The sequence below is a fragment of the Megalopta genalis genome, chromosome 11, assembly GCF_051020955.1.
Source record: "Megalopta genalis isolate 19385.01 chromosome 11, iyMegGena1_principal, whole genome shotgun sequence".
Taxonomy (NCBI): domain Eukaryota; kingdom Metazoa; phylum Arthropoda; class Insecta; order Hymenoptera; family Halictidae; genus Megalopta; species Megalopta genalis.
The window spans coordinates 13,954,011-13,969,277 of NC_135023.1; the positions used below are offsets into that span (position 1 = coordinate 13,954,011).

General features: G+C 37.6%; 1 protein-coding gene across 1 annotated transcript in view; it reads right to left on the reverse strand.

The window, feature by feature from the left end:
• The window catches only part of IRSp53 (Insulin receptor substrate 53 kDa), a 337,247-nt gene extending 322,420 nt beyond the window's left edge, over positions 1-14,827 (reverse strand). The window contains exon 1 of the mRNA XM_076525365.1: positions 14,552-14,827. The gene's annotated coding sequence lies outside the window, so the exon portion shown is untranslated. The remainder of the gene's footprint in view (positions 1-14,551) is intronic.
• Positions 14,828-15,267: the final 440 nt, after the last annotated feature.

A 15,267-nucleotide genomic window follows, 5' to 3' on the forward strand; every position in this document is an offset into this window, starting at 1 on the left:
GATGTAATTAATTCGTGAAAGGGAACAGAAGACAAGATTGTTGGGAAACTCAACCTGTTCGATGAAATCGACGAATTTAATAAGCCGTCCGCAATGCTTCCTCTTTTTCAAAATAAAACTTGTTTTATGAGCCTACTTTCTCTAATTTTCACTCACAAAATAGAAAGCCTGTATACATTTATTACATCACTATCGAATTTACCTCGTGTCCATGATTTTCAGAATTGATGAGTCGGAAATTTCAATACGCTTTTGCTGAGAGCGAATTAAAATACACTTGTCTTAAACAACGATCCTACTTTTCAACAGTATCAATTAACCTAATTTTTGCGAAAACTCCTTCAGATGACTTGTTTCTTGTAAACTGCAAAACTAATCGCTCCGCCAACATTATCCTTGCTTGTTCATCCTCTCTGTTAGAGATTTTAATTAACCTAATTATATTAAAATAATTATAGATCATTTCTTCTGCTGTAAATTACAACACTAATCCTCGTCGACATTATCATCTTGTTAATGTCGTCGACATCTTGTTCATCAATTTTAAATATTTAACTTACTCCCAAATCCAATATTATAATTAAATTTTTAGAAACCCCCACAATGATTATCAAATTTATAGCAATTGCAACTCTAGAACACAAAATTGAACGCCACACAAAACATCGTTCTGTGAACTTAAACATACTTATTTACACATGACAATATGAGAATTGTTTCAAATTATAACACAATTATTACTATTGTTGCTCGGACATGATTGATATCGTCGATGAGAATTTTTAATTCTTGATCGATGCAACGCTTCCAGCGCAGCGCATTTTCTCGACAGGAAAGAAATGCATTTCAGTTCATTAGAATGATAAATGTCGCTGCGGCGTTAAGGTAAGAACAAGAGTAAAAATTCCGGCAGCAATTTCCTTGTGGGCGGTATTGCTAACAGGTCAACGACATCTGCACACATTCGACGCTACTTGTGTAAGTACGCATCTCTCGAGCATATTATACCGCTTAATGAAGGGAACAACAAAAAATTAAACAGTAAATGGCGGACGGTGTAAAATTCCGAGGCGGCAGCGGCCGTTTCAATTATACAACCGAACTAGCCAACGGAAATGAAACAGCTTCGAGTTAATGTCGAATACAAATGTGTGTGTGCAATTATCATCTGAATTATTCATAGTTCTTGTCGCAACGTTTAGCACTGTTTTGTTGTTTAACCATGATTATCCATCGATGTGGCAAACACAACTTCGAGTGCGCAAGTATTGTTCGCATTGTCCGCGGATGCATTGTCGACGGTCCAATGCAGGTGCAATGCACTGTCATAGAAATATTTGTTGCATCTGCCAGATGATGCAGAAGTCGCTGATAATGTTACGACAAAGTTATGACAGTGAATGATTACGTTCGATTTAAAGCAGAAGGGAGTTGGAACAACTGGTAGATATATATCAAATTACTAGTTTCATCTTATTAAAATGATTAAAGCTAGGAAACAATTATTTTTCTCTCTTTCAATATCTTATTAAATCTTATTAAAATTAAAATTATTAAAATTTTAATATTCATAATTCATCTTATTAAGATTATTAAGATTTCAATTTTAATAATTCATCATATTGAAATTAATAAATAAAAGAAGAAACTGAAATGATTAACAGACGAAATACATTGTTATTTGTCATTCCCCTTTCTTGGAATCGATTTAGAAAATTTCGCAGTCTAATGATAAATGTCTAGATCTTTGCATATCGATCTGATTCAACATTATTTAAAATCAGAAGAACAGCAATTTTAATCTCTGAATATTTAATATAATAAAACCTCTAAAACGAAAGAAATATTTTCTCCAGTACCAATTTCTAAACAATACTTCGCAACTGCATAAAGATCGTGAATTTAATCGTCGCCTAACAAAAGTGAAAAGTAAAACGCAGCTGCCCGTTTCTAAAACAAAATGTATTAGCCTCTCGAAATAAATAAATTCTTCTTCTATAGCTTCATTTTCTCTCATAAATATTAATCCCGAGAAATAGAATTTCAAATAGTCAATAGAAATTTCGAGACATGCAATACTATATCAATTAATTATTTCCAGCGCATCATTAAGAAGATACTATGTCAATCGTTTTCTTTGCCACAACACAAATAACGATTCTTAGTACACGTACTTGGATGTCTATGACGTCAAATGAATCTCGAGATATCATTTCACATAAACGATAATATCTCATTAACCATCTCCGATACTTCTTCAAATATTTTTTCTCCGGGTCTGTTTTTCATGCAAGTCAAGTTGACCTCGCATAAATTTCCTCTGCGATCCGTGAACATCGGAATAACCTTAAGAAATTCCGCATGCTTATCGAGAGAAACGTCAGGGCAATCCGCGCCCAAGGAAGCCACAAAGTATCATAGCTCCGTGTGTGACACCGCTGAAATAAACGAGATAGTTTCTGAAGTATTTCTTCTCGATTTTCCGCGACTCGTTTCCATTGTACCAGGCATGCATCTTAACGCGGTGAAAGGAACGTCCAGGCACAAGAGAACGATCATTACAGGAGAGACGACTGCGTGTTTCTCGACGACGAGGAAAAGGTATATATGTGCATCGTAAAGCCGTGAAAATATCCGCGAAGGTACTAATCCCGTCGGCACCATTATTAGCTTCCTTTCGCGAACGAGCTCCCTTGACGATCGGTCAAAAAATTGCTGCCGATTTTTTGTTTAGCCTATTATCGTCGTTGTTATTTCCGTCGATTTTCTTTTTACCCGATAAATCTAACGGGTCTAACTGCGAGCTATAGCGGCGCGCATCTGTAAACACGATCTGATTTATGTCGGCGCGCGTTTGAAATAAATCCAGGACCGATTCGTGCTAGGCCGTTCACTCGATGCCGGATTAAAAGGGAAAACATTCGATTAGCGTTCCTTTGGATCCTTTCAGCTGCTCGTTTTCGTGTTCGTAAATGGCCGTTTTACGTGCCGAAACAAACGGCACGCTGAATCGAACGCACAGTCGAGTGCCCCTCTCGAAAGTAAAGGGCCGCGTAGATCGCGAATTTTAACTTTGAACCAATTCAACACGCTGCGGCGATCCTAATTACCATTTGCAAAGGTCTCAGCTGATTGATAATGGCACATTGTCGCATACATTCTGTTTGCTCGCTCTCCATTCACCCTATTCACTCGCGAACCAGCTGCTCTTGCTACTATATAATAAACTACGAATTCCAATTGTTCGTTTAAACAGTGTTTAGACTCATTTGGTACCTAGCTCAATGGGTCGTTTAATGCTTTATTCATAAAACTGAGAATTTTCTGTATTTACAAAATGTTCGGATCAAATACAAAACGTCGGACTACTTTCGATATGCTAAAATAAAATTCGAAGTTGAAATAAATCTTTATTTCAATCCTATCGCTTCAAATTTTTCCACATACTTTGCATAATGATCTATTTAATATTAAACTTTTAAAATCATACGTGCATTTTATGAATACAACGAATGAATTCAGATTTTGCCTTACAAAGAACGTTTAATTTTTTATCTTTTATTTTCAAATCAAGAAAATGTTTAATTCTCAATATCTTCCATTTTAGCGTGAAACGACGATGCAACGTTGTTAACTACACTCGAGAGAATGTTGTTACCTTAATATTTTGAATAAATAACAGCTTGATTCCTTGATTTATCTGTACATGATTATTTTCTCCACGAAATGTTCAACAACGCGGCATTAAAATCCGAGAAAAAGGATACGCTGTTCCATTCATTGACGGGACGACCTTCAGTGACCTTGAAGAACAGGATGCCAGCCTTCGAGTGTTCAAAAGCTTCCCAGCTGTTAGGAAGTCGAGTCGATTGCGCAATGTTCTCCTTGACACACTTATCCGCGGGCCCGAAATCTTTGCCGACGTTTGTGTGTAACAGGTTACGCGAAGCTTATTGATCATTAGCGGGCCGCGGCGCTAACTATACAAACGCGACAATTCCACGGATGAATTTACATGATCGGTTGAAAACGTAATAGGATCCTTTCGCGATTGAGACCGATGGTATTCGAACTGAAGCGAGACGATATTTAAAACCGTTTGAAAGAGCTTCGCAGCTCACAGTTTTCTGTAGATCTTTACGCGACGGAAACGCGCAAAGCACCCCGCGGGCTATCCGTTGAAACGGAACATTTTATGCAGATAATTACATTCGATCCTCAATAGCGAGAGAATTATATAAATAGGTTGTATCAAGGGAAACGTGTTCCAGACGGCGACGGGAGGAAAATGGGAGGGAACGAGGAAAAACCGGGGGCCCATCGTTTCCATCCTCATTAATCGTCGATTAGAAACAAAGCAATGCCGGCTTAAAAGGGGAAATTACGATTCTCGAAACGATAAAACACCGCGGCAATGAGAACGAATATTCGCTCTGATTAAGGAAAGGAAATTACGATCGCGAGAGGATAAAATGGGTCGGGTCGGTAGCGAACCCGACTCCGGAGGAAATTGTTCTTTAGCGCTTTCAAACACGTGCGCCAGTACCGGCGGCATTGTGACGCGAGAAACCGTCGAATATATTATACTTTCCGCGAATCGCGGAACATTCGCGGCAGATATTTCTGTTGCGAACACGATTGATCTTTCAGATCGCTGACGATAAAGTTTTGTGCGTGAAATTATGCTCCTCCGAAGGCAACGGATGCAAGAAGTGTTCGTTCAAGCATCGATTGAAATTGGAATTTCACATTTTTAGCATTAGATTTACGCAGCTGTTTTATATTAGTTTATAGAAGTAAGTTTGTGTAAAAAGTATTCGTACACCTTTTAGAACGCAATAACTTTTTTCGAACTGGACTGAACGATTTGAATTCCTTTCGAATGTCAAAGGGACTAGTTTACTGTACAATTACTAAAATATCGTTTTCTTAATTTTGCTGTCGCATGGAATGACAACAAAATTGGAAGCTCTCGTTTTTTAACATTTTCGTCTGGACCTGTAACGATAATTTCAAAATTGCGTTTTGTAGATCCCGATATATTATATGCACATCGAAAATATCGTCGAAATTGGTTGACGTTGCAATGGGTTACAAACAATTAAAGATCGTGAAAATCGCAGTTTTGTTGGAATTCAACCAAAATCGAGTCATTTTTACATCTTTCCATGGCTACGGCTTAACTATGAATCAACCGATATCAACGAAGTGTTCAGTACGCACACAAGTTAACGAGACCTTCGGAATACAAGTTTGACATTTTCGTTGCAAGTTCGGATAAAAAGTGTGATCGGAAACCGCACAATTTTCTCAGCAATATTAAGCACGCTTTCTTCAAAAATAACAGAAAATCTGATTGCTGGTTCTTCAATTTTCCCGACAGTGCTGAATACAGTGACTGCGAAAATAAAAGGAAATGTGGTTGAGAAACTTAATACTGGCGATTGCAAACATTCCAAGCGTAGAGCGAAGAAGGCGAATTACGCTCTTCTGATATTGGATTTTAATGCGCGATTGTATTTTGCAGAAACGATCTCGATTATCGTTCCTCCATCGTTCATTCGTACCGTAAACGCTCATTTTCGCGACAAAAGCATCGTACCAGACAACAAAAGCGTCTCGCTCCCTATCGTATTATCGTTCCGGCCGGCCGTCTTCCACGTTTCTGCTAATTAAAGCCTTTTAATTGCCGGCAAGGCCGTACAGAAGTATCATTCCTGTTTCCTGATCTTCCTCTCTGTGCCTTTGTTTGCCGGGGTAGTCAGAGTTAGGGACAAATTGACCCGTTTCGACTGAGCGAAAAGAAATATTTCGCGGCAGTCGACTACGACGAGAAATAACGAAAAGAGGGAAACACGCGAGAGAAGGACAGAGTTAGTCCCGTACACAGGACTCACACACAAGATGCTCTAATGGCAATTAACTGTCTCCCCTCCCCCCCCCCCTTCCGACAGTAGCCTGCACGCTCCTCAAAGTACGCTGTTTTGATCTCGTTTGCGGAAGTTTATCAACCTTCGCGTTCCTACTTCAGCATCTTCCACAAACTTTAAGTGAAAGTGCTATTTCTTTGAAGTTTCACGAAAACGAAGACTTTCTTGGCTAACTTTCTTAACGCATTACTGTCGGAAGTCGAGATATTTCGTGTCTGCTGGGCCGTCGTTTTGGTCCGTAAAAACTGCATAATTGCTGTTTCTTTCGAATTGCCATTAACGACGGATGATAATTGAAAAGTACTCGAAATACTCGAACTACTTAACCGTGAGCGATTAAGCTAAACGCTGATTAATGCCCTGGTCATAAATAGATCGTATGCATTCGTGTTGAATATTAGTATTAGTAGACGGTCGAACAATACGAATTACGAGTCGTCTTTTTAAGTAATTCAAATTCACGGAGCAAATGAATTTTTGTTCAATTTCCTTCCCTTGCCACTGATGCATAAACATTGCACTTTGCATAAAGATGCGCCGGTCTACTCATAAAAAAACAAATTCTCTGACATAAACAGAAAACAACGCAACTCCGGCGAGAAATTTTCGATCGAACGTTTATCGTCGTTTCAATTATTCATGTCGTCACCGTGAAAAGTATTTTCATTAACGATGGTGGCAAATGCAAGAATCAAATTTGTCAGAAAAATGTGATTGTCTTAATAAACGTTGTAAAATGAAACATTTTACACTGATCTGGGAAGAGGTTCTATCATTCAGTCTCTATCATCGTCTACACTGTCTGCAGTATTCATAAGTTAGTTAATAAGATAATATTATTAGTCAAATTATTACAAATTGCTTATAATAATAACATTAATTTTAAATAATTATAAATTAGTTGTAATAACTAACGAGATAGAGTCGTCAATCACTAATCAGATAATTGTTTGCCCAATTATTTAATTTTTGTGCAATTAATATAAATCAATTATAATCATTATAATATTCATTATATATTATATATATTATGATATATTGTATATTATATATTATTATATATTATAATATATTATATCATATAATATAATATAATTGATATAAATATTATAATATATATTATATATAATATATAATATATATTATAATATCTATATCAGTTATATTCTTCACATTCAATATAACCATTAATCAGATCACTTTTTTCCAAGCTCTAAATTCAATCGATTGTTGTCAATATGCAATACTCACAATTTCGAAATTTGCATATACACCAAAAATGCATAAAGATCCGCAGTTTGTTCACGATGTGCCCAACGTATTCGTAAAGAAATTGCATTTTCGCGTGGTCCAACGACGAACGGAAAGCAATCGGCATGAGATGGGGCGGCAGACGTTCAAAACGATCCGGGAAGAAAGCACAGGTGCGCTGTTTCGAGGGGTCGCGAAAGACCGCGCGCCGTCCCTCCGGCCACGGCGATAATTTCCAGTTAAGACGTCATCGGTTAAAACGCCGCTACTTATTTACAGCGAAACGTAATATTCCGGCAGCGGTTTATTTGCATAATCAAAAAAGTGCGCGACAAGGAAAGCCCTCAAAAGACGCTCCTAAATAGGAGAAGGCAATCTCCTGCGGGTCGCCTCCAATGCTACGTTATTAACGCGGCGCGCCACCGTCTCACCCTCCGGCGATGCTACATTCTTTAAGATTTTAAAATGCCCGGCGACGTTCCTCCGCGAATGAGCCTCAAACGATCGCAATACAACAGCACTTATCCGAAAACGTTTAGAATTCGTTTAATTAAATCCGAGACTCTGACAACACGCAGCCGCGGGTTCTCGGATGTCGAACTTCGACTTTCAGGATACCGTTTCATTTCTTCTGCTATCCGGCATGCAGTTGTGCAGTCTTCTATATTTATAAATCTTGTAGGTTTTCCAACTCATTTTAACGTTCTGCAAAATCCCCTTCTTTCAGTGTCCTCTTCGAACGAATTTTTATCTGTTTTATTGAAATCTTCAAATTGGACATGTGGGTTTTTAATGTTGAAAAACTGGTTTGGAGACCAATAATAATAATAATAAAAATTGTCCACGTCAATTATGTAATATGTAAATTAGATAAAAACGTATTTCTTTTTTTAATGACACCGATACAATGGCAGTGTTCATTGTCTTTGTTTCTCCATTTTTCTTATAAATGCATAAAATCCGCAGTTTTGTTGATAACAATTGATTTATTCATCAATAAGAAAAAAAAGCCGTGTGTTGTACTAATATGACAGTACATCGCGCGAATAGCTTGCCAAACGAGAATGAAAAGTAAGTGGTAAAAATAATTATGTAAAGTGGGGAAGATTGAGAAAACAATAGAGAACAGCAAGAGAACTTTCAAACCATGAAAGAAGAGATTTCTTAAGACTCAACAGCATAAGCAACAGAACAAATGAAAGTGGAGAAGAAAGCAAGAATTTAATACAAACGTACCTTGATTATGCGAACGCTGTTATGCGTGTATATACGTAGTGCCACGTAACTGGTGGTAAAATCGGATTCTGAACTAATTCTACGTCAAAAAATAAATCGAAAAGAAAAAACAATAACACTATTTCATCCGCGGCTTCCTTCTCAAGAAAACTGAGTTGGAAGATGCGTCAAGTTCGCGTGACTTGTAGTGTGACGAGAAGTAGAATTGGTATGTCATGACCAGACGCGCCACTTGATCCCTATTCAATAGTATTATTTTTGTCAACCTAAGTTTACTCGAAAACGAAGGCTCGAATGAAAAAAATTTATTCTATATTTTCGACTTCTTTCTTTACGTAGAATCAGCGTGTGCGAATCAGTGTCATACACGACACCCTGTGTAATAATGCAACTCTAAAAGATCGATTTGTAAAAATGACAACTATAAAGACTTGGTAAAAATACATTTATACGCAAGATTGTTCAAGTCTGACCGTATTTTTATCTTTCGCAACGAGAAATCGTTTAATTAACGAAGGAAACTATCGTAAAACTCTAGTCTTCGTAAAATTACCAATAAAACCGAGAATTTCCATAAATGTCGGCAGTCGGCTGGTAACGCATATCATTATTATGAATTGTCTTCGTAAAATCGATTAACGTCCGCTCAATTAGAGTTCATCGGGTAATTAAAGCGGCGTCCGGCAACGTGGAATACAAAGAACGAATTTCTCGGTGTTTAATTTCAGTGCAAACAACAATCGAAAATTGATCTTCCGCGGAGAATTGAATTGTTAAGCCTACCCGTTAGGTTAACTGTTGAATCAACAAGATCGCGTTGTATTTTTAACGACGGCCCCGAGCAACGGGGCACAACCCATCGATTATTCAACGTTCATAATTATGTTTAAACAACATCGGCTACCACTTGGTTTCGTGGAGAGCTCTCGCGCCTCGATTCCCGGCCGTTCTTTGTTCCATTTAATTCGAAGTATCCGTGAAGTTCGTTCCGCGGGATACATCGGGAGCAAAAAGTAGGCAGCCCGGTATCTCTGGCTCGCATTCTGAGTAGATAGAAATTGAGTTTCGGCTTCTGCGCTCTCCCCGATAAGAAGCTCTTTTCGATTAGCACGGAAACACGGAAAGTTTCCGCGGAAATCCACTCGGTTGTTCTCCTTTTATCTCCGGCTATCAATCATTCCGGCTAACTTACGTGTCCCGTGTTTTCTCCCAGGACACGAAGAAAGATGAAAACTAAACATTTACTTTCGGTACATGCTGAGAGTGAGAGAGAGAGAGAGAGAGAGAGAGAGAAAGAGAGAAAGAAAGACGGAGTTGGAAAGAGAGAAAGCCGGAGTGAAAACTTTTCGAAGTTCCGTCGTCCGTAAACGCGAGATTTACCAAGTTACTCTCAGATACGTATTCCTCGTTAGGACTTTAATACATCACTCAACTGTAGACAACACCGATTCGCGTGGACACAACGGCGATCGGTTACTGAAATCCCTGACCCCGATGAATGTTCGTCTAATTACACGAAATTCAAGGTTTGTTGTTTTACGCATAGTTGAATAGGAATAAATGTCATGTCGTACTCGATACACTTGAAATGGAACAACATCTTATTGTAATTGCTAAGAGAGATTAATTTTGTAGATATCGAAAATTTATATTTTGAAAATTTATAAAATATACACTGAAAATTTCATTGAAATCGATGGACGTTGGTATAAGCAGTTGATATTTGAAGTTCGTGAAAACAGCAGTTTTTCACGAATTTATCATTGTTAGAAGACTGAATAATTGAATAAAGAATTAGTAATATCACTTATAGCATATAAACATGTCACATTGAATAATAAATTTAACACCGAGTTCATATATAGGATCTTATATTCGAAATACAGACTATTAATTAAAAAGTGTGAATAAATTGAAAACAGAAATTCATCGCGATGATAATAGCAATCGCAATGGCAAATTTTATATGTGCTAACTGTCCAACTAATTAGTATTTGCTGCACAAGTCCACGAAATCTCGTTAAGACTTTACAACCTGTCCAGGTTGAACCAACAAATTCATTATCGTCCATAAAATATGGAAAATTTATGTCTATTTACGCATGTATATACAGGGTTGTCCGCCTAAAGGTAGCCATAATAATGAGAAATCGTAAAACGTGCAAAACCGTAACTATAAAAATATCGTGGTCGTGTTCACAGCTTTCATATACCGACACCAAAACCTGCAGACGACGGAAAAATCAACCGGCGTTTATTAAAAAAATATTGATTACCGTTATTAAAAATTTCGTATTCTCGATTTTTACTTTCCAACGTTCGCATCGAAAATAAATCGTTTTCCTCCGGGCACATTGAAAAACAATTCGACGGCTGCGCGTAAATAGCACATCAAAATTGAACATAATGGAACGTAACAAAAGCAAAGAAATTGGAGGAAAATATAAAGGCAGAAATTTCAAATATTTACATGTATCGCAAACACGAAAACACTCTGTTCAATGTTTCATACAGAATTGATTAATACCGATATCAAATTCTTAATCCTTATCAAAATGCTTGGGTAATTTTTAATATTGATATGACGTGTAAAACAAGTGGACGTTTTATACACATATATTTTTTTTGTCGAACGCGTCGCAGAGCTCTCGTATTATTGGTAGGGGGAGGGGGAGGGGGCAGAAACTCAGTGACCGAACGCATATTGAACGGTACCAAACGTCAGCTCCAAAACAGAATTTATGTCCCAACGAAGTGACAAATAATTCATGGCCCGCGCCATCCTAGCGTGAAAAACCGAACTCGCATTTAGACCATAATACGTGGTTAAACGCGAAAGATGAATATACCTGCTTCAACTACAACGCATTGTCATCAGCGATCGTGTTGCTTTCTTTATCGTAGACCGAGCCAGAAAAATAAAGCCACCTTATTTTTGCAATGCTCTTTATCAAGGGAAATATTATCTCACGTGTTCCGTTTTTACCAACGCAGAGACGTAACGAACTTTTGACGAGAATAGTTCTTCTGGCATTTAAATAATTGCAAATAAGAGATTTCATTTCAATGTAGATTCTATTCGTTCGTTACTTTCTCTATACAGATTTGTTCGTCTCTTTTTAGACAGCTGAAGAAAAATGGGGAGCAACATTCTGGGTCAAGGCGCGACAGAAAATGTTTAGAACGCACATAGTTCAGGAATTGGAATAGTACATAAATGGAATTCTGTGCCACGTGACTCACAATCAGAGATCGCTTCGAGAAAAGCGGAGATCTTTGTGGTTAACAAAGAAGAACTAAAGGAACTTTATTATAGAATGTTATTACAGAATTTAAATAATAACGCGGTGTACTAAAGTTCTTATAATTGCATGTAAAATAGGAATAAATCAAATGTTTCATTTCAAGTGAGATAGAAATTCATATCTTTTGAAATCGGGTATTAGATATTAATAAATATTCATCAAAGCAGAGACAGCCCTAATTTTGACCATTTTTTAGTAGTAACGTAGTATACTAAAGTTCTTATAATTGCATGTAAAATAGGAATAAATCAAATGTTTCATTTCAAGTGAGATAGAAATTCATATCTTTTGAAATCGGGTATTAGATACTAATAAATATTCATCAAAGCAGAGGCAGTCCTAATTTTGACCATTTTTTAGTAGTAACGTAGTGTACTAAAGTTCTTATAATTGCCTGTAAAATAGGAATAAATCAAATGTTTCATTTCAAGTGAGATAGAAATTCATATCTTTTGAAATCGGGTATTAGATACTAATAAATATTCATCAAAGCAGAGACAGCCCTAATTTTGACCATTTTTTAGTAGTAACGTAGTATACTAAAGTTCTTATAATTGCATGTAAAATAGGAATAAATCAAATGTTTCATTTCAAGTGAGATAGAAATTCATATCTTTTGAAATCGGGTATTAGATACTAATAAATATTCATCAAAGCAGAGACAGCCCTAATTTTGACCATTTTTTAGTATGCATTACAACTAACTCCGTTCTCCGCCTTTTACATACTCGAGCCAATCCAATAAGAAATAATAGTCTAATAAAAAATGATGCTAGACTTAGGGTGTCATATACATAATAAAAGATTATCGCATTTCAGTGTATGGCGTTTGAAAAAATTTCCATTTGCAAAGAAAAATACGTAGTAGACGTAAACAAATTATTGTGCAGAATAAGCATCGTAATTAATTAACCTTTTGTAGACATCTCTACATATTGTGTGTGTGTGTGTGTGTGCATGTATGTGTGCGTGTGCGTTTGCGTGTATGTGTGTGTGTCACTGCACGTGAATTTCGATTACTTTTTTTAATTAGCCAGTGACATCATTGCTACCAAAATTACGCAACCAATTAATGGAACACAACGTCACTGTCGTTAAAGGTTTGTCATTAATTGAAAATGACGACAATATTGGACAACACGTAACACGTTGCTACCATCTAGGTGTCGTATTAAATACATAATTAAAACGAATTACACATGAGACATAAAATGCAGTAGAAAGATTAAAAGACATTAGAAACAACCAAAATTGGTCTAACAAGTATTGGAATCAGTAAAATTGTACGAACAAGTATTGAAACTAATAAAATTTTAGTAAATGATCTATCGTTAATTAAATCCCCGTAAGAAAACAAAATGTTCTCGCTATTCCAGTTCTCACAGACGAGTCCAAACAGCAATAATTTACATAATCGAACACTATCGGGATTACATAAACGTGTAGACAGCAGGTCTGCCATAACTCATAACGACTCGTAGTCGCTCGTTAAAAATTCAAGCGTTCAAATCCTTCCGAGCACGAAAGCAGAAAACCAGTAAAATCTACACATACATGTACAGTATCTGCAAAATATATTCGTGCACTAAATTATCAATTTTTGCCAAATCGTCGATATTTGCACTATTATAAATCCCTCAGGGAAAATCATACACCAATGAACTTGGACCCGTTTTAAACTTTGAAGCTTCTACGTTCACAGTCCATTTTTCATTTTTCCTACCATGCTTTCACAGGATAAATCATGCCGAAAATTTAGACGAATTAAAAATGGAAGATGTAGGTTTACTAAAAAATGCTACAAATTCAAATGTCTCCAAAACAGTTCACGAGTTTTTTTTCCTTGGACGAGTGTACCATAGATTTGAAGATTGAAGCTTGCTCTTTGCAACGACACCTCAGAACTTGGTGAACGATTATTTTTACACGTCCCAAGGAATAAAAACGAGGGATAAGTTCGGTCGCCTAAAGCCCTTGTGCACCTTGTACGTGTTACGGTAAAGTGGCCTTTCATGCAAAGCTCGATAAAATGGCTGGAAAAAATCGTATTTCAAAGTTCAAAGACTCATTGTAAAGAGCAGACTTTAATCTTCACACCTATATTAGGATCAGCCACGACAAAAATTGCCCCTGATAGTATCTAACGGGTGTTGCGCAATAACGACCAGAAGACTGTATTTATTTAAATCTTTCGCCACTTCTATAATAATCTGTGCTTGGGTAAAGAAGTTCATTTTTTCCATGACAGAGTCTTTATAATTTCAGCAACTTTAAGACAAACAATATGAAACGGGACATTTCGACCCTTAGCGGATGAGAATTTTTAAACAGAAAATGTTTGGGATTAAAATTCTCTACTGAATATTGCCTTTATATAATCTCAATTTAATCGTATACTCCATTTGTATCACGCACTTATGCGCGTTGATAATAATGCTGTAGAGAATTAAATAGCACTCGAATAAAAAACCAAAAAGCAGATAAAAAAAATTCTACAGGACAATAAGAAAATAGTTGCTGAATGTCATACAGCTTGAAGAAGATTTTACGACATATTCGAACGTATTACATTAAATCGTACGACGATATTATCTTTGTACATATGTATACTTTCGTCCAACTAAAGTCGCAGCAGATCTACATTTTTTTCTTTATTTCTTCTTATTCATGAAACGAATTTACGTTTTTGTACGCAGATTGTAAGTAGCGCGTAGAACATGTAAAATCTACATGTCCTTGTTTCAAGTGTACAAATCACACGAATGTGTCCTATATTGTTGCCCGATGCAGCACATTTGAGAATAGAAATCACGCGCTTTCTGTACTCACCTGAGCCGGTGGGCCGAGCCGGATGGTTCGCGAGAAAACTCCCGAAACTCGATGAAATTACGGAGCACCAATCAGTGAAGCACGCCCGCCGTGGAAAACCTCGCGCAATTCACTGTCGAACAAGAGAAGTTTAATAAACAATCGCCGCACGAAACGATCGCGGGAGTCGCTGTTTTCTCACGATCGGCACGACCACGGACAGAGAGTGCACATGCGGTACGACGCGCGCGAAGCGACTGAGCCTGTTCCGAGTGGTGAAGCCGCGGCGAGCCAGCCGAGCTCTGCCGAACCGGCCTCGGGATCGAGCTCGTGCGAGATCGTCAGGACTCATGCGACCACGTTGCAGAACATGCTACTTTACGGGCCCGCGAAATAATCGTGCCAACGACGTCCTGTAGTCAACACGCTCCTTCGCTCTGTCAATTACTGCGTCGACGCTGCCGTTTGACTCGAATGTGAGTGGTATCCTCGATTGTTCTACCGCCAGCAGACTGCGAGCGTGATCCATTAGCTATCGAACCAGGCGCTGGCTGGCGTTCGGATAAGGTAATTTCGACGAGGATGACACCAGGCGATCGTATCGTGACATGTAGACAATGAATGAATACCCTCCGGTGAATGAGCATTTGGACGGTTTAGGACCTAATCAACGTAAGTCCGCTTTTCCTCGAAAATCAGTTGCTCGGTGCAAACACATATTTAGGATAAAGGTGCCT